The sequence below is a fragment of the Rhinopithecus roxellana genome, chromosome 2 (genome assembly GCF_007565055.1).
Source record: "Rhinopithecus roxellana isolate Shanxi Qingling chromosome 2, ASM756505v1, whole genome shotgun sequence".
Classification (NCBI taxonomy): domain Eukaryota; kingdom Metazoa; phylum Chordata; class Mammalia; order Primates; family Cercopithecidae; genus Rhinopithecus; species Rhinopithecus roxellana.
This window is the reverse complement of record NC_044550.1, coordinates 161,947,041-161,972,936: the sequence shown is the minus strand read 5'-3', so window position 1 is coordinate 161,972,936 and position 25,896 is coordinate 161,947,041. Positions and strand designations below refer to the sequence as shown.

The window sequence follows — 25,896 nt, the reverse complement described above, 5'->3', positions numbered from 1 at the left end:
TCAGGAGTTGGAGACCAATCTGACCAACATGGTGAAACCCCATCTCTACTAAAAATACAAAAATTAGCAGAGTGTGGTGGTGCACACCTGTAATCCCAGCTACTCGGGAGGCTGAGGCAGGAGAATTGCTTGAACCCAAGTGGTGGAGGTGTCCAAGATCACACTACTACACTCCAGCTTGGGCAACAGAGCAAGACTCCATCTCGGAAAAAAAAAAAAAGAGAGAGAGAGAGAGACACGAACTCACATGCTTACCACAACACTATTCACAATAGTAAAGACATGGACTCAACCTAGGTGCCCATAAATGGTGGACTGGATAAAGGAAATATGATACGTATACACCATGGAATACTATACAGCCATAAAAAGAATGAAATTATGTCCTTTGCAGCAAAATGGACATAGCTGAAGGCCATTATCCTAAGCAAACTAACACAGAAACAGAAAACCAAATACCACATGTTCTCACTTGTAAGTGGGAGCTAAACACTGGGTACACATGGACATAAAGATAGGAACAACAGACACTGGGAACTACTAGAGCAGGGAGAAAGAGAAGGGGGCAGGGACTGAAAAACTACCTGTTGAGTATTATGTTCACTACCTGGATGTTGGGACATTCATACCCCTAACCTCAGCATCATGAAATACACTCATGTAACAAGCCTGCACGTGTACCCCCTGAATCTAAGATAAAATTTGGAATTATTTTAAAAAATAAAATCAATAATCTAAGCATCAATTTCAAAAAGCTTTTTTAAAAAAAACAGCAAATTAAGCCCCAAGAAGGAAATAACACAGGGATGAGCAAAACTCAATAAAATAGGAAATAAGCATATAACAAAATCAACAAAGTAAAGTTTGTTATTTAAAGTGATTAACACAACTGATAAACCCCTGGCCAAAAATATATAATAATAATAATAAATGGTAAGACTATGACAAAAAGAGAAAAGGTCAAATAAGCAACATCGGAAACGATAAAAAGACACAAGTTAAAAATAAATAAATAAATAAAACTCTGCTTCCTGGTAATCCCAGCACTTTGGGAGGCTGAATAGGGTGGATAACCTGAGGTGAGGAGTTCGAGACCAGCCTGACCAACATGGAGAAACCCTGTCTCTACTGAAAATTACAAATATTAGTCGGGCATGGTGACAGGTGCCTGTAATCCCAGCTACTTGGAAGGCTGAGCCAGGAGAATCGCTTGAACCCAGGAGGTGGAGCTTGCAGTGAGCTGAGCTCGTGCCATTACACTCCAGCCTGGGCGACAGAGTGAGACTCTGCCTCAAGAAAAAAAAAAAAAAAATCTCTAGAAAAGAAACAATATGTAATAAGATCAGCAGCTGCCTGGAGTTGAGAATGTGGGGTGCTATTGCCTGGCCGGGGACACTAGGGAAAGGTTCTTTATTTTGTTTGTAGTAATACTGACCTGGGTACACATGTGTCCAAAGTCATTAGATTGCACACTTAAATGTATTCATTTAATTGTGTATGAATTATATACCTCAATCAAGATTCCTTCAATGAAAAAAGGAATGAAAATTAGAAAGGAAGGGGAAAACTGCAATTATACAAAGATATGATTATGAATGTAGAGGCCAAAAAAGCTACAGATAAGCTGTTGGAATTAATAAGCTAATATAGCAAGACTGCTGGTTACATGGTCAATACAAAAGAAAATAATGACATTTTTAATTACCAACAACAAATAGAAAATGAAATCCAAGTGAAGATACTATTTACAATAGCATCATAGTGTATTCCATGGCACAGCTGTCAATAGAGTTTACCTAGTCATAGTAATATATCCATTGAATATTGATAGTAGTTCTAAGCAAAATTATGATAGAATTGTAATGGTGGGTTGGGGAAAATGTGATGATAGCAGAATAGGGGACTGTAAAGAGAGTTAAACATTAATACCTACATTCAGTACTTGGAAGTAAAAAAATGATAGTCAAAGCAGATCAAGAAATGACAACAAAAGCCATTTATTTACAGCCATAGAGGTAAATACAAAATATCAATAGTAATTTAGCATCCACGGTTTTGATAAAAATAAAAACTAAAAAAAACTTTAGAATGAGAACATGAATTTTGGAATCAGACAGCCCTGAGTTTGAAATCTGTTTCCACTATTTTCTAGCTGTGTGGCGTGACTGAGACACATAACATTTCCATGACTTAGATTTTTCATCTGTAAAATGAGGAATAATCATATCTGTTTTATAGAATTGTCATGGAGATTGATGTGGGCAAAAGTATAGTCATAGGGAGCAAAATGATTAAAAACAAGAATGATTGTAACAAAAAAAAAAATGATTGTAGCCAATTCTGTATCTAAGGAGCAGGCACTGAGGCCAAGGACTGGGGAATCAGAGGACACAATTTAGGTCATCAGTGGGAAATGTCTCTATATAGGGAAGTAGAAAGAGAGATGGAAGAGTAAAGAGAAATCCAAAACAGATAGTGCTTCGTTCACCAAAGCCTGAGTTGTGGTGGACAGTTGTCATTTTACTTAAGTCTCCAGGATCTTGAGGCTCTTCTTACTTCTATGGGGCTTGGTTGGAGGCAAGACCAGTCTGCATGGGGAGGAGGGCTACAGCAGACCACAATGTTGGTGGTGGTGCCAGCTAGGACATGTAGCAACCTAGCAGTGGCTCCACCATGTGTCTCTGCACGATTTCACACTGGTCTTGGAACCCACTCTCCCATTTTTGCCTGTTCATTTCCTGTGCCTGATTCTCCAGCAACTCTGTCAATTCTTGAACTATTCTAATTTTCCTTCAATAAATTATTCTGCTTAATTCATCTAGAATTCATTTTTGTTGCTTGCAACTAAGAACAGTCTTGGATACATGGGTCCATACAAAAAATGGTCTGGATTTGAACTTGGGAGAGACAACAGAGGCTGAAAGTAAGTTGGATTACTCTGCACAAAGAGATAAAAACTTCGCCTTTTTCCTCCTGAGGACGAGGAGACAAGAGAAGAGGAGAAGAAATAGGAATGGGAAAAAAGAGAAACTAGCCAAGGAGCATGAAAGGATGGCTAAAGGAACACTGAAGAAAAGGAATTTGGTTGCTAGCATGCAGTTAGGAGTGATTTGTGCATTTCTATGAGGTAACCCTCATCCCCATTAGGCCAAACAACCACTCATGTGGGTCTTCTGTGGGTAGATATTTTTGGTGGAAATCAATCAAGGAAGTGGTTCAATTTGAAACAGAACAAGGATACACTTTGCTGAGCATTGTGACAAAACTGTCACAACCAATTACCCAATGAATATATGGGCAGCGGGAGATTTAGAGATGATTGGAAAAGGCTTAAACTATCCCATCCTGCCCCACCCTTCAAATCCCTTCAGAGACGGGAAAAGATAAATAACTCTCGCTGTATACAGAATTGGATTTAAGTCTTTTCACTTGAATTTCAAAAGACAACCCACTTCAACTGGTGTATGGGTTCAAAACAAGAGTTCAGCCAAAAGGAAGTGAATTAAATTTTCTTTAAACACGATGTTTGAAGGTTCTCCAAAAGCTTGCAGTTTTTCTCTATTTTCTGAGCTCAGCTGGTGGGAGACACAGGATGGCCTCTATCCAGGGTATTCCAAAAGTCCCAATGATTGTATATGACCCTTGTATTAGTCAGGGTTCTCTAGAGGGACAGAACTAATAGGATTTGTATATATGAAAGGGAGTTTATGAAAGAGAATTGACTCACATGATCACAAGGTGAAGTCCCACAATAGGCCGTCTGCAAGCTGAGGAGCAAGGAAGCCAGTGGTGGATCAATCCGAGTTTCCAAACCTCAAAAGTGGACAAGCCGACAGAGCAGCCTTCAGTCTGTGGCCGAAGGTCCAAGAGCCCCAGGCAAACCCCTGGTGTAAGTCCAAGAGTTCAAAAGCCAAAGAATTTGGAGTCTGATGTTCCAGTGCAGGAAGCATCCAGCACGGGAGAAAGATGGAGGCCGGAAGACTCAGCAAATCGGCTTCTTCCACCTTTTTCTGCTTGCTGTTTCTAGCTACAGGGGAGGCAGCCGATGGGATGGTGTCCACCGACATTGTGCATGGGTGTTCATCTCCCAGTCGGCGGATTTCTATGTTAATCTCTTCTGGCCACAGTCAGAAACTGCCAGATACATCCAGAAACAATACTTTGCATCCTTCAATCCAGTCAAGTTGACACTTAGTATTAACCATAGCAATCTTATAATCAGAACAATATCACAGGGATGAAAGGGAGAAAGTAAAGTCCTATTTTCTTAGAAAAACTTAGGGTCAAAGTCAGGGAAGCTGGGATCAAAGAAGAGGTACAACCCTCAGGCAAGAAACAAAGCCGCAGAGCTGGAACTGAGCAAGAAGGACATGAGTAATCAGAGCATCTGGAGAGGAAGAGGCTCAGGCTTACATCTGCTGATGTCTGGGAGGTTCCAGCTGACCTGGAAGTTCAGATTGAAGGAAATAGCTGCGATCTATGGTGAAATCCCCATCACCCACTAATAAACATCGAGTGTCCCTATGCGGGCCCTCCAACATCAAGTAGCAATGTGTGCTACCTACATCAGCCCCCGTACTTTCTTGCTGTTTTATAGAAAGAGTGGCGTACTTTCCTCCTACCAAAGTCATCTTACAGATAAATTAATTCTGCTGTTTTTAAACCGCCTTTATCTCCATGATCTTGGCATTTACATGCCAAATTTTTTCAGTTGTATGTTAATGTGATATTTGTCCATTAAAATTCTGAAAGTCTTTAAAACGAGAGGAAGAACAAAATTCCTGGATGTTCAGCCTAATATACTTTTCTGGGTGATCTCTGCCTTTCATTGTCTTTTAATTTTTTTTTTTTTTTTTTTTTTTTTTTTTTTTTTTTTTTTTTTTTTTTTTTTTTGAGACAGAGTCTTGCTCTGTCACCCAGGCTGGAGTGTAGTGGTGCCATCTCGGTTCACTGCAACCTCCTCCTCCCAGGTTGAAGCCATTCTCCTGCCTCTACCTCTGGAGTAGCTGGGATTACAGGCATGCGCCACCACACTCAGCTAATTTTTGTATGTTTAGCGAAAATAGGGTTTCACGATGTTGGCCAGGCTGGTCAGGAACTCCTGACCTCAAGTGATCTGCCTGCCTTGGCCTCCCAAAGTGCTGGGATTGAGCCGCCACATGAGCTACCATGCCCAGCCTCATTGTCTTTGAATCCTTCTACTACCCTGTAAGTTATAGAAAGCTGAGTCATGCAAATTTTGTGTCCAGATCAATGCAAATGAATTGTGTCCCATAGAATGCCATTGGTTATTGTTCTATGGATACTGATCAATTTTTATCAATTAAGAAAATCTATTTCTGCATTCCTAGTTGCCTCAGAGTAGACACTCAAAAATGTTTGTTGACTGAATAAATAATATATGAAGGAAGCTTAAAATAAAAACCATAAGAACCCTCCAATTAAAGTGTACCATTCTTATAGGTAAGATGGGATTCATAGCACACCACTCATCTTTCAGCTGCCAAGGAGCCTTGTCCACAATGCCTCTAGGCCCTTCAGCCTCTATAGGTTCAACTACCCACTACTTACTGCTCATTCAAATGCAGTCTCAAATGAGGGCACTTCCACTTGCTGTCTTTTTTTCCTCCTCCAGTCCTTCAGATACCATGCGTGGGTGGGATCTCTGGTCTTCTGTTGAATAAAGGCAGCAGACCACCTAGAAAGGAAAGGAAACTGCAGAGTTACAATAGGTACACCTCACCATAGAACACTCACACCGATTACAGAGAGAAAAAGAAAGACAGCAAGAGAGAGAGAGACGCGGCAGAAAGATGTGGAACTTATCCAAGATGCCTAATGTTAAAAAAACTCAAATTGCAGTATATGTTAGTATGATCCCATTCTTGTTAAAACACTCGCATATAAGTTGGTATATTCATTAAACAGAATGAACACAATCATCTGCCAAACCTTTGAAAGAAAGTTGGGATTATGGAAAATGTTTCCTTTACAGGCCATGTGTTTCTGTAATGTTTCAATTTTTTTTTTTTTTTTTACAATAATCACATATCACTGTTGTAAGTAATAAAAAAAAAAACCTACAATTTTTTTTAAAAGGAAAAGCAGCTGATTCTACAAACAGAAACCCATCTTAGTTCACTTGGGCTTCCATAAAATATACCAAAAACTAGGTAGCTTACAAACAGCAGAAATTTATTTCTCACAGTTCTGGAGGCTGGGAAGTCTAAGATCAAGGCACTGCAGATTCACTCTCTGGTGGGAGACTGTTTTCTAATTCATAGATGGTGCCTTCTTGCTGTTTCCACACATGGTGGAAGAGGCAAAGTAGTTCTCTGCAGCCTGTTTTATAAGGCACTAAACCTTATCACCTTCCAATGTTTCCACCTCCTAATACCATCACATTGGTGGTTAGGTTTAAACACATGAATTTTAGGAAGATACAAACATTTAGCCCATAGCAGAACCCTAAGATGCAGGCCCCAAGGCAGTTTTCCTGGGTCCGCAATGTAGGAAACATTAGTTTTTATAATATAATACTATTTTCAATCAGAGCCAAAGAAAAAAAGAAATTGGGTAAATAGTGTTACCTTCAAACACAGAAGATAGCAACATTTTCAATGTAATGGTTTTCAAAGTACTCTGACAGAAACACACCTGGAATAAAACAAAGTTTATTAGAATTTTTCACTATTTGATAGTGTTCATTAGCTTACAATGACCTTAGTGCCAGGAATAATTCATCAGAGAAGTCATCCTGTCACTGACGAATCTTGAACTGCTTTGTAAGTTTCCATCAATGTCAGTGTTTCATAAGTTTGCTTTTAAAAATGCTTATTAAGCATCTAATGGGTGCCTGATATTTTACTACTTTCTTTCACATGACTATTCTTATCTTTTTTATTAAACATTATTTAGTAAGTATTATTTTTCTCCTGTTTTTAGATGAGAAAACATGGGCTTAGAGTGGTTAGGAAACTACCTGATTACCAGCCACCTTGATATGAGGTAAAATGGGGAATGTGTGTATAAATGAAATAGATTCAAGCTGGAATCACTGTGCTAAGTGAACACAAGTGTCTCATTTTGTGGAGGACTCACCTTGGGCAACTGGCCCAGCACTCCCTGGCTATTTGGATCTAACACTTCCTTACACATCTCGGGAACATTGTTCCCAAACAGAAGGTCAGAGAGTTCCTGAAGTCTACATATGAACTCCTTAGGAAACATTCCCAGAGTCCTAGGACTGGGAAATAGCTCAGGTTTCTTTTTTTTTCTTTTTCTTTTTTTTTTTTTTTTTTTTTTTGAGATGGAGTTTCGCTCCTGTCGCCCAGGCTGGAGTGCAGGGCGTGATCTCAGCTCACTGCAACCTCCGCCTCCCAGGTTCAAGCAATTCTCTTTCCTCAGCCTCCCAAGCAGCTGGGATTACAGGCATGTGCCACCATGCCCAGCTAATTTTTTCTATTTTTAGTACAGATGGGGTTTCTCCATGTTGGTCAGGCTCGTCTCGAACTCCCGAACTCAGGTGATCCACCACCCTCAACCTCCCAAAGTGCTGGGATTACAGGCGTGAGCTTAGGTTTCCATGAGCTCTGATCTATTTGGATAATTATAAACTCCCGAAAAGTGATATTTAAGCAGACATCATGTTGTCATCATAAAAATAAAACCATGGCACTGATATGTCTGAAATAGTCCTCATATTCTAGCCACTGCTCCCTTAAGGCCATACTGTCCAGACTTTTGGATTTGACAAACGTGGTCATCGCCACACTGACAATTTAATCCCAATACCTCAGTGATGGTGCTGTGGGCTCACTGATATTAGGCTGGTGCAAAAGTATTTGCAGTTTTTGTCATTACTTTTAATGGCCAAGCCCGCAATTACTTTTGCACCAGCCTAATTCATTTTACCCTAGAGGTAAGCAAATGTGGCCATATTTTTATACCAGCACCAGGGGGCAGCAATGTGCAAATAACGCTGTTCTGTGGCCTCCTCTGCTTGGCCTGGTTTGGGAGGAGGATGTGGCTCTCATTCCCTAGTGCTTCTCAGATTTAAAATCATGGTAATGTAATCATTTCAGCTCTGCTCTGGAAACTGCTGGCGCTAATTCATTTCAGATGAAAATACACAGACTACACACATGTGCATCAAATCAGTCTTTTCGGGATTCAGGGTCTGCTCATTCGGACATTTGTTCACCTAACCTTTACTCAGAACCTACTGCGTGCCAGGCACCGCCCTGGATGAGGCCACGCTCCCATCCAGTGGGGAAACAGACACACCCCATCCAAAACCACAACCTGCCCTCCTTTTTCAGTTTCCCTTAACCACTTATTTTTTAACTTTTTCTTTTGAGTGATTTGTCTGCCTTGTTGGAACATACACTCCTTGATAGCTGGGAATTTTTATCTGTTTTGTTCACGGGTGTATCCTCGGCTGCTAGAACAGTACCTGGGACGCAATCAGGGTTCAATAAACATTTTTTGAATGAACAGGTATAAAATTATTGAGACATGCCATAATGGAGGTGGACGTGCACATCTTCATATGAACTACATTATGCTAAATTATTCACTTGAATACATTTATTGTTTTACCATTCCCACTAGCAGTGAATGGGAGTGGCGCCCGAAAATAACATTAAATTATCTGGTATTAGCATTAGAAGGAATTTGGGACATCATCAAATTCTCCTTTTACAGAAGAAGAAATTGAAGTCAAAGTGAAGAAGAGATTTGCCCAAGGCTACCTACATCTGGATGGTTGTGTCAGGATTCCAAGCCAGGACTTCTGACCCCAGCCCACTGTGTTTTCACCACACACCCTGCTGCCCGCCTGACTTTTTCATTTTCCTCAAATATCACCTCCTGGAACAATAAACTGCATAAGTTAATGACCTGATCTGTCTAATTCTTATTTGGTAATTGGCAGACACCAGATTTGACTGTCTGCATTCAAGAACTCCAAATCAACCTTCTTAAAGGCATCTCTGCTCAGCCTCTCTGCATGAGATCCGGTGTTTAGTTCCTAGCACCTACTGTGTACTAAGCCCTTCAGAAACATCTGGTCATTTGAACCTCACAACAATCCTACGCAAGTGCTATTACTATTCCCATTTTACAGATGAGAAAATATAGTAACAGTGTACATTGAACCCACAGGGCATGTAGCATGAACTCAGGATTGTTCTAAGGATTCCATACTTGTGAGCTCATTTACTTCCCTGACAGCCTTTGAAGTGAGTACTGTTATTGCCTTCTATTGCAGATGTGGATATCGAAGTCAAAAGAAGGCAAGATGTTTGTCCAAGGCCAAATCGCTGGGAAATGGCAAAGCCACCCTGTGTTTCGTTACTGTGCTCTGCTTCCCCACTGAACAAAGAGGAGCTGTGGAGTCACTGGCACAAGGTCACACGGGCTGTGCCAGCTGACTCCACCTTTGTGCATGGCTTTTCACAACAAGTTGGAGGTTTGGGCCAGAAAGTCCTTTTGTTAGAAAGTCACAGATCTGAAACTCAGCACAAAAGAGGAGAGAGTGATAATGCAAAAACTGCCTGGGCTGCAAGCAGCATTTCCTCTTTGGGTTTGTTTTCCTTTCTAATTTGCCAAGCTCTTTCCAAGCCGAGGCAGCTGCCACACAAAGCTCTTGAAGAGACCCCACAAGCTGGCCAAGGGACAACCATTAGATGGATGGGCTGGACCTTCTGTTTCTACCCTTCCTTCTGGGCACCAAGAGGCTGGGTCTGCCGTGGGTGTGGGGACACCCTGAAGCTTGGCCATTCCAGGCTCAACCGGATAGTGAACTGAAGTCACCTCACAGTGACTTGGACGTGATATTTCTGGGAATGAAGCTGGTTTGCTCTGTTATTCTGTTGAATTAATCTGGGCTCTGAGCCCCCTTGAAAATCATCAGGAGAACACAATCTAAAAAGATGGGCAGGAAGTGGTTCTTTTGCTGGCCGGAGGTGATTTTACTGATTGAACTTTTACATGTGGTATGGAACAAAAGAACAGAAAAGGCTCGGCTTACGAATTCTCTGCCGTTAGTTCATCTGTACATGTTCTGACTTCTGAAACTGAAGCATGCTGGTAAATCTCAGAGTCTCTTTCCAGCAGTGTCAAACTGTGATGAACAAAGGCTTTGCAGTCTGGTATACCGGGGGTGCTTCACCACACACCCTGGGTGACTATATGACTCTGGACAAGTAACTTTGCCTCTCTGAGCCTCAGTGTCCTCATCAGTGAAATGGGAGTTATAAAGCTTTTCTCACAAGGTTGTTTTAAATGTCTGGCACCTAGTATGTGCTCAATAAACAGTGCCTATTATCATTCGGGAGAAAACTTTCATGGCCTAAACTGTGGCAAAGGAGCAGGTCTGAGTCCTGGCTCCGTCTCCTGCCAACTAGGGGGCTTCTGACATGTCACCTCCCTTCCTGCAACCTTGAATTTGACCTCTGACAGGAAGCAAGGAGATTGAAACGTTTCCATCTTTAAGGTCTCTGACCACTCTGCAGTGACTCTCCCACTAGATGACCGCTTCCTCCCGTAGACATGCTCACTCACATTCTCTCTTTCTTTCTCTCTCTCTCTCTGTCCCTCTCTCTCACTGTCTTCTAGAGTTCATGAGGGAGGAGGATAACACAGGGATCCCAGGCTCTTTGCTGCCAATCTCTGGGAGAAAGACAGGATTTACCGAGCAGCTACTAAGTGCCAGGTGCTGATCATTTATCCTCCCACTTAAACCGCTCAGTAACCCTTGATGTGGATAATGTGGATACTGTCATCTGTAGTTTACAAAAGAGGAAACAGAACTTAGGGAGGTTTCCACGACCCTTCCAAAGTCACAGTTACTGAAAGAGGCAAAATTCATCCTCACGCCCGTCTGCCTATCTCCCAGCCCCTCCCGCACCAGATGATCTCAAGACTTCAGGAAAATGAAACTTCTCTCTCCATCGACAGGTCAGGCACCCCTGGTCTATGAAAAACTCACAGCAAATATTGCTGCTGCTAACAGTGAAGCACTTTTCCAACTCCGTTGTCATGCTGAAGTGGGAAGCAAATAAAAGAGGTATTTCCTAGCCTTTTGTGATGGACAAATTTACAATGTAACTTAGTCATATTGGTTTTGTAGAGTAATGAATCATTTAAGAAGAAACCCCATGGTAAACAATTCCAACGAGCCTTTGGAAAGCTCCCCAGATGCCGTGGTTTTGGGTTTTCCATGTTGCAGCTGATTAGCCCAGCTGTAGCCACATCGGCCAGCTCATCGCATAGTGCAGAAGAAAACACAGTCATCAATCAGAGCAAAAAAATCACTGAGGACAAAATTAAGTCCTTGCCTTGGCTTTTCTCCTGTTATATTTTCGATAATGTCTGTTAGGGAAATGACCAAAAACAACTAGGAAGCAACTTGATATTTCCCTCATTTCACATTTCCTGGGCAGCCACTGATGGGTTGAAGAGAACCAGATTACTAAAATGGACTTGGTTGAATAATCAGGGAAAGTGTTTTGTATCTCAGGGTTTGGATGTGACATTTCTGGCCCACTCTACAGGGCAGAAACCTAGCCATTCTTTCCTAATTGCTAAGTTCCCCTCATAAAATCCATCTCCAGGGGAAAACTTTAATTTAGATAGGTCATAAGTTGGAGCCTCTGCCAAAGACAGCACAGGCTAGGAGAAAAAGACAATAGTTCTGCCACAGTAATCCTTGGCCACCAGAAATGATGGGGACAGCGTCCTTTTTCCCCTCCGTAAGAAGCTATATTTCTATTTGGGTCATTTTACTTGTAACAGCACGAACAGGATTATTAGACATCAAAGCCAATCAGAAACCAACTCCTTTGACCCTAAACACACACACACACACACACACACACACATACCATTGAAAAGAGACTTAAGGGGAATGCTTCTGTCTAAATACATACTTCTTATCAGAATTCTGTTTTAAAGTTGGTCAGATTTTTCCCAGAAGAAGCACCAGCCTAGAGAGTCAAGGAAATTGGTTTGGAGCCTCAAAGTCTGGGGCATGCCGGTATATTGTATCAGTCAGTGGAGGTCTACTGCTGTAACAAACAGCCCACTCTGTGGCTTGACACAATAAAGGCCTATTTCTTGTTAATGGCACATTGCAACGAAGGTAGGCAGGTGGGGGTGCTTGGTTTTATTCAAGGACACAGGCTCTTTCATCTGCTGACTCTGCTATCATTTAGAGCTTCAGGATCCTTCATCCACTAGCTCTGATATTCTCAAGGGCTTCTGAGTCCATCACTGGACACTCTGCCTCCAAACAGCAAACAAAGGAAGAGAGGGCACTGGGGAGAATTTTAGGGAGCAGACCTGCTGGCGACAGACATCCTTTGTGTACACATTCCATCGGCCAGAACTCATTCACACGGCTACCTAGCTGCCAGTGAGGCTGAGAAATGCAGTCTGGCTATGCGCCTGTGCCATAGTAAGAAATATTTATTTGGTCTTTGCCCCCAGTTCCTGGCACGTAGCTCCTAAAACTCTTGCAATGTCCACAGTGATAAGGTGTTTTTTTGTGTGCTAATGAGATGGCTGGTGGCTGTAGGCTGGAGGCCCCTGCATAGCCAGGAAAGACCACGGTGTAAGTAGAAAGCTGGGACTTCCAGGCCCACCCTCAGACCTGTGAGAAGGGGAAAGAGGTTGGAGAATAAATTCAATCGCCAATGGCCAATGATTGAATCAATCATGCCCATGAAATGGAACTTTCATAAAAACTGCTAAATGGTGGGACTCAGAGAGCTTCCAGGTTGGTGAATGCATAGAGGTACTGGGAGGGTGGTGCACTCAGAGAAGGCAGGGATGCTCTCTGTTCCTCCCCATACATTGCCCCATGCACCTCTTCCATTGGCTGTTTCTGCGTTTGTAGCCTTTATAATGAGCCAGAGGCCAGATGAGGTGGCTCATGCCTGTAATCCCAGCACTTTGGGAGGCCGAGGTGGACAGATCACGAGGTCAGGAGTTCAAGACCAGCCTGGCCAATGTGGTGAAACGCTGTCTCTACTAAAAATACAAAAATTAGCTGGGCATCATGGCGTGCACCTGTAATCCCAGCTACTCAGGAGGGTGAGGCAGGAGAATAACTTGAACCCAGGAGGTGGAGGTTGCAGTGAGCAGAGATTGTGCCACTGCACTCCAGCCAGGGTGACAGAGCAAGACTCCATCTCAAAAAATAAAAAAGATAGAAAAAAATCTAGAAAACATAAATGAAATGTTTCTCTGGGTTTTGTGAGCTGTTCTGCAAATTATTAAACCTGAAAATGGGGTCATGGGAACCCCAATGTATAGCCTATTAGAACTATAGGCAGCTCAGGCCTGGTGTGGTGGCTCATGCCTGTAATCCCAGCACTTTGGGAGGCTAAAGCGGGCGGATCACAAGGTCAGGAGATTGAGACCATCCTGGCTAACATAATGAAACCCTGTCTCTACTAAAAATACAAAAAAAGAAATTAGCTGGGCATGGTGGCGGGTGCCTGTAGTTCCAGCTACTGGGGAGGCTGAGGCAGGAGAATGGAGTGAACTCACGAGGTAGAACTTGCAGTGAGCTGAGATCGCACCACTGCACTCCAGCCTGGGCAACAGAGCAAGACTCTGTCTCAAAAAAAAAGTATACGCAGCTCAGGACTTGTGACTAGTGTCTGAAGTGGGAGCTATCTTGTGGGACTGAGCTCCTATCCTAAGAGGTATATACTAACTCTTGGTAGTTGGCAACAGAATTGAATTTAAATGTAGGGGACCCAGTTGGTGTCTGAGAATTGGAGAATAAGGGGAAAAATACATATTTAGGGCCGGGCGTGGTGGCTCAAGCCTGTAATCCCAGCACTTTGGGAGGCCAAGATGGGCGGATCACGAGGTCAGGAGATCGAGACCATCCTGGCTAACACGGTGAAACCCCGTCTCTGCTAAAAAATACAAAAAACTAGCAGGGCAAGGTGGCAGGTGCCTGTAGTCCCAGCTACTCGGGAGGCTGAGGCAGGAGAATGGCGTGAACCCGGGAGGCGGAGCTTGCAGTGAACTGAGATCCGGCCACTGCACTCCAGCCCGGGCAACAGAGCGAGACTCCGTCTCAAAAAAAAAAAAAAATATATATATATATATATATATATATATTTAGAATGAAAGTGTTGTGATAAAAATAGCTCAGTGCCCAAAAGACAAAAGGAAATTAAAATTGATGGACACATGGCATATTTTTACTGCTAAATGTATTGAACAACTACTGCCACAGGAAGGGTCTGTGACATTTTCTTAGAACAAGTTAATTATGGGTTTTTGTTACTGAGAATGTGTTGATATTCTAAGTAGTTTACTCAGAAAACCATTGTTCTTTCATGTAGGGGTTAAGAAAATGTAAGTTAGTGATCAAGCAAAGATCAGGAATTAGGTGAGATGAAAAGAGGGAGACCCATTTTGCACATTACTTGAAGATTTTGTTAAAGTTTGCTTTTTAGGTGGCATCTAAAAGGGTGTATTTGGGGATATAGTTTCCTGAAGCACGTAGAAGCGGTGTTTGGATTCAAACTCCATGGATGGCACTATCAAGGCCAGTTCTGGAGAAGCCAGAGCTGCCATTGGCTCCAAGCAGAAAATATGGGGCCAGGAACAGAACATTTAGTCAAAAGGGGTTAGGAGCCAGGAAAATTCAGAATCAAAATAAGCTTAAAGGCAATGACCAGGAGAAGCCAGGGAATTCTGCCATGGACATTAATTTCCTCTATTCTCTGAATGTTCATTTCATTGAGCACCTCCAGCACGCCAGTTTCCATGTTGGAGGGTACAATGATGAGGGAAACTCCATCCCTGCCTGCAAGTTGGAAATGCTCATGGATGGCCACTGGTCACGTGGTGTGTGGGTAGGCTTGACTGACCTAACTGTAGAGTTAAAGGGTGAAGCAGAGTTCCGACAAATAAGCTTTAGCAGCCACTAAGATGCCTCCACCCACTCATGGCAAAATACACTCCTGATACTGTTGTCTTCCTTTGTAAGAATTCCCAAGTCACACCATATCCAGGTCACATCATGGAAATAGTGAACTGGGGAATTTTAGAATTGAAAGGTTGTACAAATTACTTAGTCCAGCCTTTTTGTTTTTCATCAGGGGAGAAGGAAAAACTGACCTGTCTTGTATGTAGATGAGCCCCAAAGACTCACTTGGACACCGAGATCGGGCAGGCTGTCCTGTTCCCCTCAATGTGAGATGTATGCAGCATGGTAATGGTGAAAACTATTTCATTCAGCATTTTTTGCAATCTCAATACAAGAGCCATTCACCTTCCTTGACAATTGCCTTCACATTTCTCTGACGCCTTCTCCTTCAAACATGCCACTAGCCTGTTTCACTGATTTCCACCTGGTGATCTCGGTTCTCCTCCCTGGAGCTCTTATGGAATTCATCTGATCCTTCTTCCATTTTAATACGTGTAATTAAAACTTATTAAACAACTATTGCATCTGTTAGAGACTCAGCAAGACAAAGAAAGCACATTAGGATGAAGTCCCTGAGAAACATTTAATAAATGATATACGTATTTCCAAAGGTTTGGGTGAGGTTAAAATAAAACAATGATTTGGTGCATTAACTAGAGCTAGCCACAGAGGGGAGCCGTTACCACCTCTACCACTCCAAAGGGGCAGGAAGAAGGAGAAGTTAACTTTAGGAGAGAGACCAGACAGAATCTGTGGCTTGGGATAGAAGGATTCCACCTTACACACTGCAGGCTGCTAACCTGCATGGGATGGAGCAAAAGCATGAAAACAGACCTCTCTCTTCTGCCCTTTCATCTCCCACCTGCACCTCTTGTTGGCAGAACCTAACCGGAAGCCAGAGGTCATGGGAATCTATGGATGCAGTCAATGCAGGTCAGCTTCCCAGGTCCAGGGCAGGATGAAGACTGGAGTGTGTGGATTGGGGGACAAGTGGAGAACACCAAGCCCTCACACATGCCAGGCACTTAACAGAGGAGTTAAGAAAACAGCCCCAGTCCTTGATTGCATAGACTGTAAAGGGCATTGGTTGAGAGAGGAAATAGACAAATACACGTACTGATAAACTCTGCTAAGTGTATGAAGGAAAGACTGGACTCTATGAGAGGTAATAATAGGGGATCAATTTTAGATTTTAGATTGGATGTTCAAAGGTCTTTCTGTGGATGCAGCATTTATGCTGAGATCTGAAGGACGAGAAGGAGCCAGCCAGGTGAACCAGGGGAAAAGGAGCATCCCAGACAGAGGAAGAGTGTGGTCAAAGACCCTCGAGACAGAGCAGCTCTTCAGATATTTGATTGTTTGCACTTGATTTGAATTTCTTTGAAATATACACAGGTTATTTCCTATGGGTTGCCCCCGAAAGGGCCCAGATTGAATGGCAAGAGCAGAGTCAGGAGACCTGATCCACCAGCCCTGCCTCTGGCCCTCACTGGTGGGAGGCATTGCCCAGGTCCCTGGGTCTCTCCTCTCATGCTTTATCTATAAAATGAAGACGTTGCCTTATTGGCTTCTGAAGTTGCTCTCAGATCTGAAATCTAGTGTTGGTCACAGACTTTATCTTTTTAAAGATACTTTTTGACACTTCCCAAAGGTCTATTTCTGCTAAGTGAATGCCCAAGAGCCAGTTACATTTTCTTCAAGTCTTCACATGAATGGCAGTTGAATGAGATCTGCAGTGAGCCCAGGCTGAACTCTATGCACAAACTCTACAGGGATTAGATAATATTCTTTGGTATTTGGCCAAAGGAAAAACACAAAGTCATAAAATTAAGGAAAGAGGCTCTGGTGATTGGCTTTGGATTTTAGGAATGGGGAGTTTCATAGGAATGGAGACTATCTGAGTCATCTCTCTGGCACCCTACCAAAGCTGAATTCCCTTTACAGCCTCCATAGCCTGCTTAAACACTCCCAGGGACAAACACTGAGCAGGCCCATGATGTCACTGGTCATTGTCTTCATTGAATGTTCCCACCTATCAATTTGAAATCTGTCTCCAAGATGTTCTCTCAGTTTCCCCATCATTCTGCTTTGAGTCCTATAGAACTCAAAGCCCCTCAGAAACTAATTGCCATGTTCCCTCTTCTCTCCCAATTGTTGGACGTTCCATTCCGTCATCCTCGAAGACTCTTCTCTTTCTCTCAGAGTGATGGTTCCGGTCTCACTGAAATGTCTCTTCTGTGGAGCAGCCGCCCCTCACTTTCTATGTTAAGACGGATCCCTTCTTGTCCCTCAGACTCCACAGCTGTCACTTTTGGCTTTATGTCCTGTTTCCCCAACAAGACTTACTGCTCACGGAGATCAACCCCTGTGCCTGCCTCACTATTCCCAGCACCTGGAGCAGTAATGAGTGTTTGGATAATTTCATCCTGAATAAAGGATTTTGAGACTGGGGTTTTCTAATACTTTTAGAATTCACAAACTAGAGGAATAAATTAGTAACAACTAACTATAGAGATGTATGGACATAACCTATCAGAGACATAGGTTGTTGGCAGAACCTAACCAGAAGCCAGAGGTCACGGGAATCTATGGATATGGTCAATGAAGGTCAGCTTCCCAGGTCCAGGGCAGCATGAAGAAGACTGGAGTGTGTGGGTGGGGGGCACACTTCAGGTGTCTGTCTCCAGTTGGTTAGAACAGTTTACACAGTGTGATGAAAAGCAGTCTCTGTTCTGGTTGAGTCAGAGTTATTTTCTGTGTCTCAAACATTGTAAACCATGATATACTGATAAGCCAAAAGAGCAAGTTACACCCTGCAACCCTCTTTCTGGGAGGAAAGGACTATCCACACAACAATGTACAACAAAGAGGAAGGAAGGTCACAGTATGGAGGGATATATAGTAGGGGAATATAGAAACATTTAGAATCTCATCATAAAATCAAGATAATATCTATCCATCTGCACTTCTAAAAAAACTGACAGGAGTCAAAGAACCTTAAATCTAGAGGTCTAAGTCAATGTTCATCTATGTTGATGCTGTTGCTGAGGCCGCCTTGGCTCCTAATCAGAAATGTTCACCATCTTGGGATCTACATGGCTGTGTACACTGGGCCTTATGTGCAGAATTTTAGGAGTGATTATACTGTTAGTTTAAGATTCACTTTCATATTTTTAAATCATTTTTGTATCCTCAAACAATGTCAACCAAACTTTCACTGGGCAGTGGTAGTACAGCAGAAAAACCGTTCTCAAAATCACCAACATTGGAATTAAACGTTAGATGCAATTGAATATTATAAAGAAGGTCGTAAAATTAACTGAAGTGATAGGCTGAGCTGTGAATTTTGGAGTGAGAAATAGATGAAATGAGACAATGGCTTGTTGGAGTCATTATAGAATCAGGAAAAGATCATTTTAAAAAACTCAAGGAAAAAATTCTGCTGAGTCGGCTACAAGACACATGTTGCAAAGGAGTCTTTTGACTTAAGGGTTGGCACTGCACATGCTCCAAAAATACATTCCTGGCTACTTTATATTTAATTCCTATGAAAGAATCTGCTTTAGAGTTTGCTGTTTTTAAAATTAGATGAGCTAATTTTGGGAGTCCCTCCCTGAAATCAAATAGAATTACACAGATAAAGTTTGGGATGATCCACATCAAAATTATAAAATTTACAAGATTCTTTTTGGGGGAGTAAGATTATAATTGGCTTGTATTTTCTTCCTTACATTTATATTTTTTCTTGCTTTTAAAAATTCATATTAATGACTGTAAATAAATGAATATTACATAATCCATTTTTTTAAAAAAAGAAATTATGCCAGAAATAGTAGAGCTCTAAAGCCAGAAGCACCTGCTGCATCGAGAACATTTCTTTCATGCCAATGTGTGGTGGCCCTGACACAGCACAGATGTGCCCTGGTTTCCTTCTTGTTGGAAGGAATCTCATTAGCACCAGGAGTAGTTGACTCCCAAGGACACATATGATATGTTATGTATATCACTGAAAGGGGAACAAGAAGGGGTGAGGTCATGGGAGAAAAAAAATACCCGCCCCCAACTTCTTTGGGTTGTTTCAGAGTCATAGGAGCTGTGAACTAGCATGAGTGTACAGTTGCTTTCTCCACTTAAGTCCCAGAATGTTTGAGAATACATTTCTGTTCCTTCAACTAGAAGAGGGATTTCCTTTCCAACTTCTTTACCTGAGAAAAAACCATGACTAAAGCTTGCACACCAATGTCTCATTCTAAGTTTAGGGTCTGAATTCTCCTTCTGTCTAAATTTTCCTCAGATATCTCCAGGTGGTCCCCCAGTCTGTGAGACCAAGTAGGACCAATTGTTCATTGTAAGAACATTTCTAGCTCTAGAGAGGGGCGTGGCCTTCTAGGGACTTCTCAGCAATGAAGAAGAAAGGTTGAAGGAAAAGAATCCCTCTTATGGGCAGATGTATTGGGCACATGACTTTGGCCACACAACAATTTCTAGACACCTTCCTCACTCATTCGTATCCCTAGCTCTAGAGATGAGCAGCTGGTCAGGCCTGCCAATCCCAGATGCTTCAGCTTTCTGGCCACAGTGACAGACTTAGGGATAGACATTGGAACCAGATTAGGCCAATTTATGGTTTCTCAGGTCTTTTGCTGAAATTACATAAAAAGAGATCCACTGTTTTCTCTGACAGCATGGTCTGGGAAGATGCAACAGGCCCAGGGCTGCCCTGAACTATCTTGCACCTCATGAAGAGAAACTACCCAGAGTGAAGCAACATTAAAGAAAAGAGACACAGGCCTCACGACATTACTTGAGCATGTGAGTCCATCATTTCAATCCAGCCACCCACCAGGCCAGGCACCCATGAGTGTCCCAGTTGTCAGACACAATAAATTGACTTTTTTTGATGAACGTCATGTGAGTTGACTTAACAAAGTGAAATAAAAAGCTTGCAAATAAAATACTCTTGAATAATAGAGTCAGTCTTATTCTAGGAATGGATTCCACATGAACATAAAGGATAATAAAACATCTTGAGACTCAAAAAAACACATTCTTCCCATGATCAAAATTCTGGGGCTACACATTTGCTCCCTGGTTTGACATATCTCTGCTCCCACACATCACCTGGTTTCTGGCTTTAACAGCAGGGGCCATAATTCGAGCACCCATTAGGCATCAGGCATTGTGGCAGGCACTATGTTTACATTCTCTGTAACTTCACCACAACCTCCAAGGCTGGGATTCCTATCCTCATTTTGTTAATGGGGAAACTAAAATAAAGCAGGATTAAGAAATAAGCCCAAAACATCCCAGCTAGTAACTGTCAAGGCTGGTATGTGAATGCAGGTGTGCTGATCTGTTTTGTGTTGCTATAAAGAAATACCTGGGCTGGCCGCGGTGGCTCTTGCCTGTAGTCCCAGCACTTTGGGAGGCCAAGGTGGGTGGATCACTTAAGGTCAGGAGTTCGAGACCAGCCCGGACAACACGGTGAAACCCCATCTCTACTAAAAATACAAAAATTAGCCGGGCATGGTGGCAGGCACCTGTAATCCCAGCTACTCGGGAGGCTGAGGCAGGAGAATCATTTGAACCCGGGAGGCGGAGGTTGCAGTGAGTTGAGATCACGCCACTATATTCCACAGCCTGGGTGACGGAGCAAGACTCTGTCTCAAAAATAAATAAATAAAAATAAGTAAACAAATACCTGATACTGGGTAATTTATTTTAAAAAGAGGTTTATTTGCCTCATGTTTCTGCAGGCTGTACAAGAAGCATGGCTCCAGAACTTGATTGGTTTCCAGTGAGAGCCTCCAGAACTTGCTTGGTTTCCAATGAGAGCCTCAGGAAGCTTTTACTTAGAGCAGAAGGCAAGGAGAGCAGGTCTGTCACGTGGCAAGAGAGGGAGCCAGAGAGAAGGGAGGGGTTGCCAGGCTTGTTTTTAACAATCAGTGAACTAATAGAGTAAGAACTCTCTCATTACTGTGAGAAAGGCACTAAGCCATTCAAGAGTGATCTGCCCCATGACTCAAACACCTCCCACTAAGGGTCCACCTCCAACACTGGGAATCAAATTTCATCATGAGATTTGGAAGGGATAAACATGCAAACTATATCAGCAAATGTGGCCAGTCTTGAGTTTTTGTTTGGCATGTTGCCTCTCATCTGCCAGAATCCCCAGATAATCATCTTGTCCAAAAGCCTATTGGGTCCTTGCCACCTTTCAATCAATGCATCTGGTCAAGGGGTAAGGTCAAGTTTGGCAGGCAGTCATGTGCTGCCGACCCCTAGTCTGGTTCTTTGTTTTAAACTCCCACCAGCTCCCTTGGTTTCTCTTATCTCAACCACCACCATGTACCTAAATCTATGTAACAAATAGGTCTTAAAGCCCGCTGATTATAAACCTTAAAAAGTAAATCTTTCTATGCACGTGTTGATCTGCTTCATGTTGAACTGCCCTCCCCAGTTCATTTATCCCATCTGATTCTACTCTGCTTCCCTCCTTGCTACTAGCCTGGCTGGGCCATTCATCAGTTCTTACGCTTCTTTATCTTTAGAGATGTGGTGCTTCTTCTACTCTCCCAGGTTCAACTCTGACTCCCCTCCAAGTGTCCTGGGTTAACTCCCTCCCTTGTTGACTCATCCCCAAGGTCCTCCCACTCCAGGCCACCCTCACAGAGGCTTATCTCCCTGGACTGGTTCTTAAAATCCAGAAGCAACTGCCAGACAATTTAATCCTAAAAGACGATTGGCAAATGTGATAGTCCAGGTCCTCCCAGGGACAGGTAACAAGACAGGGTTAAACATATAAGGACTGTTTTGGATAAATGCCTGTATAAGAGAGAACATCATGGGAGCTGGGAAGGTTAGGATGTCATCAGAACATAAGAATCTGACTTGAGTGAAGGAGAGAGCCAGAGGAAGTTGGGGGCGGGGGAAGCATCACAGACTGCCTGTCATGCAGTCAAAAGAGGGTTCAGCAAAGCCATTGCTGAGTCCTTGAGAAAAAGCTGCTCACCCAGAGAGATCCTTTAGTCTACTTAGTGTCTGCACCAGGCTCATCCTTGCCAGGAGCTTCCCATGGGAGACACAGCCTTGGTGCAAACACCACAGTGGATTTCAAAGCCCAGCACCTGACTCTGCTCTCTGTGGTCAGGGGTCTGGAGGCAATACTCATGGCCACCATGGCAGATCACTTCATGCCTGATGTAAAGGTTGTCACGGTGGAGTCTATTCATTTATTCAGCAAATCATGTATGGAGCATCTATGTGCCAGGTGCTATTCTAAGATTAAAAATCAAGGCCAGTTTTCTACGCCAGGCTACAAAATAGATTTTTTCTGGGGTAGCTGCTCACTGATACTCTCATCAACCTCCTGAAAAAAATGTGCATTACTCCAAAGCCACTAGGATTTGCCCTCTCTTTCTTTAACCTCTGTGAAAGACAATCCTGCTTAGGAGTACAGAATGTGGGCTATTTGATAGAGTGATACAGCAAGGTGGCTTGCATTGGGATGCAGTGGTTTCAGAGCAATTCCATGTCACTCAGAGGATCCCTGGGAAGTGACTCAGGAACATCCCTTGGAATCAAGAGGAAGCCAGTTGGGTTGGATCCAGATCTATCAACATCACATTAACCAGAATAACTCTCCATTTAATATTTCATTTCCTACAATCACAAATAGAAACTATTTGTTTAAAAGAGCATAACACTTTTGAATTTTAAAGTCCAATTTGCAATGGAGTCAGATGACTCCTTTCTACTTTCCTAGAACTTACCATAGTGCCTTACATACACAGGCAGTTAGTAATGTTAATACATAAACAAATTAGTGAATGAATGAAGTTAACCCCCGTGAATCCGTTCTCAGAATGGCTCTTTTAGACAGATACTGTTGTTTCCGTTTTACTGATCACAACTTGATATTCTCAGAGCTTCCATTAACTGGTCATGACAAGAGATTATCCAGAGTGGATACTGAGCTTCAGATCCAGGACATCTGAGTCCAAACTTAGAGCCCTTTGTACTGCACTTCTCTGTAGAGACTGTGTGTTCTAAAGCCTTCTTCAAAATCCCCCACTATATCTATGCAGTGTCTAACTGCAGGCAATACAAGGTTCCAGCATTTCTGTCTTTTCATCATTTCTCCCCATTGGCCATTAGCAACAGCTCCTCTCCATTCCCAGATACTAGCAAGCTTAAAAATAATCTCCCCTCTGCCTATTTCCACATTCTTCAGAAGGTTTTTAAATGATTAGAAGCTAAGTGCTCTCAGGTATAGGCCTGGAGCAAGGAAACTTCAACTCCCTCTTTGGTTCTCTTTTTATGAAGTTTTCTCTGTACTTAGGAACATTCACCATGCCATAACAGAATTAAAACTCTAGATCTCTGTTTATGAAGGCACAAGAGATAACTTAGTGAACAAGGTGTGTTTTGTGTTTTTTGTTTTGGCGTGGCTCTTGCAGAAAATAGATTCCTTTCTTGCCACTGGCTGAAAGTTTGGACTGTGTGTTTGATGTGAAATTTACATAGAAGCAAAACCTTGGACAACTGAGCCAGCTTGGAACGTTGAAAATGACAATAATAATAGCTACTCTCTCTGGGGGCTGGTTGCTGTGCTAGGCCTCCATAAACATTATCTCATTTAATCTTCCAATGGCCCTAATGAGAGCTACAATTAATATCCTTGCTTTACAAATGAGAGAGTCAGTTACAGCTCAGATGAGTAATTTGGCAAAGGAAATATAGCTAGTATTAATGTAATGAATGAAGTATGTAATGTAGCTGACATGTAAATCTTAGTGTAGCACAATTGAAAACAAGTGCTACATAAATACATAAATTATTTATTTATATATCATAGAATTAGTATTAAGGGCAGGAATATTGACATTAATGTATTTTTAAAATTTTTTTGATTAATCAGATATAGGCTGTTAATAGCAATAAGGGTATTAGTCAATATGTCACATTCATTGGGTTACAAAATAGTTTTTAAAGGCCAACCTTGGAAATCTCATTAGAGTCCCCTGGTTTCCCAGTTTCTGAAAGTTTTCTATATTACAATGATCCCACATGCTGACATGATTAATGATTATATATTCATAAGCCTCAGTTCCCACATTTGCTATAGTTCTTCCACCAAATCCACAAGATTCTATGACATCTTTGCAAACATTCTTTAAAAATGTTTGTCCATAAACAGTAATAACAAAAACTCCACTCTCAAGATGCAGTGATGGCAGAATGTCTAGTCTATAGAGCACAATTCCTCATCAGTGCTCTGGTCCAGATTCCTCAAGGCAGTTGTTACTAATAATTGCTTCAGTTACTCCTAAAAGAACACACTGTATCCTTCCAAGTGTGTTAATATACATTTACACTAGAGCGGCATTTCATTCAGATTTCGTTATAAAAATTGATTTATGTGTTTGTATCTTCTTGTATGCCCATGAAGAGGAACAAATCAAAACATCCCATTAAAGATTCCTCCACTCTAGGGTACAAGCAAGACTCCTATGGAAAACAACTCCCATTAACAATGAATTCATGTTTTAAAAATTTACAAAGCACACAAAGATAGCAACTGTTAAAAGAAGGAGGCATTAAATTCAGCAGATAGGATAATTTATATCTAAACTACTCATGGTCATAGGGTAATCTAAAAAGAACATTAGTATAAGTGAAGCATGTTGAAAATATCCAAATGGATAAAGAAGAGAACAAGATAAAAACATTACTTTTTTAATTAAAAAAGCAAGTAGATTTGACAATGAACCAAAAAAAAATCTAGAACCGAAGAATTACAGTATGTGAATTAACAACCCATTAGACAATAGATTAGATAATTAAAAAGAAAATTTAAAAACTGTGCAATAAGCATGGGAAAGTTATATCCAGTAGCACAAAAATATATAAGGAGACGGAAAATAGAAATGTGAAATTAAGAGATACAAAGGCGAGAAGGACAGGATGAACAGATATCTAATGGGAGTAACTGATGTTGAGAAGTGAGACATTAAGGAGAGTAACAGTGAAAGAAATATTAGGATATTTCCCAAAATTTAAAAAAAAAACGAATCTTCATATTTAAACGGAAAAGCATGCTCTTAAGTAGGATGAATGTAAACAACTTGCAACTAATCATACAATATTGAAATTACATAGTTTGAGGATAAAAGGAAAATCCTGGAATTATGAGACGGGAAAGTCGAATGACCTTCAAGCATCACACGGAGAAACTGGCATCTCCTCAGAAACGACAGATGATAGAAAAGATCCAACCTTTTCCAAAGTGCTGAAGAATAAGAAAAACTCCACCAATCTAGCTTTTATTCAGGAGTAAGAGTGACACTAAGATACTCTCAGATCGAGACACTTGCTGAAAAACTTATAAAAGGATGCAATTCAGTGCATCAGTTAGGAGTACTTTTGCTACAATTTTGGAAAATCTAACCAACAGTAAATTACACAGGTGGGCTATTTTTCTTCTCTAACAAGAAGTCTATAAGTTGACTGAGCTGTTGATTCACTTATTCATTCATTCATTTATTCATTCACCCAACAAGTATTTATTGAGCACCCACTGTCTGTCTCCTATGTACCTAACATGTATAGCTTATATTCTATCCTGATCATGCTTTTTACAATTGCAGCTAACCCCTACCTTTACACTCCCATGCCCTTTACCATGTTTTACCTTTTTCTTTTTTTACTGCATCTATTTTTTTCTGTATAATTATGTTATTTATCATGTCTGTTGCTTAATGTCTGTCTCCATCTGCTAAGTCACAAGCTTGGGGACAAGAATCTTGGTGTGTAAATGAACAGCTAGGTAAATAAAAAAGAAACAAAAATGTCAAATATGATATGATATTAGAACTAGACTTTCTGAGGTTTTCTTGGTCTTATCCTTATGCCTGTCACCTCATGGTGACAAGATG

General features: G+C 41.8%; 1 long non-coding RNA gene across 1 annotated transcript in view; it reads right to left on the bottom strand.

Annotated features, from left to right (window-relative positions):
• Positions 1 to 5,419: 5,419 nt before the first annotated feature.
• LOC115895679 overlaps positions 5,420 to 25,896 on the bottom strand; it is a 157,320-nt gene continuing 136,843 nt past the window's right edge. The window contains exons 4-5 of the long non-coding RNA XR_004055830.1: positions 6,591 to 6,657; positions 5,420 to 5,698 (exon numbers count right to left, since the gene is read on the bottom strand). This is a non-coding gene — a long non-coding RNA (uncharacterized LOC115895679). The remainder of the gene's footprint in view (positions 5,699 to 6,590; positions 6,658 to 25,896) is intronic.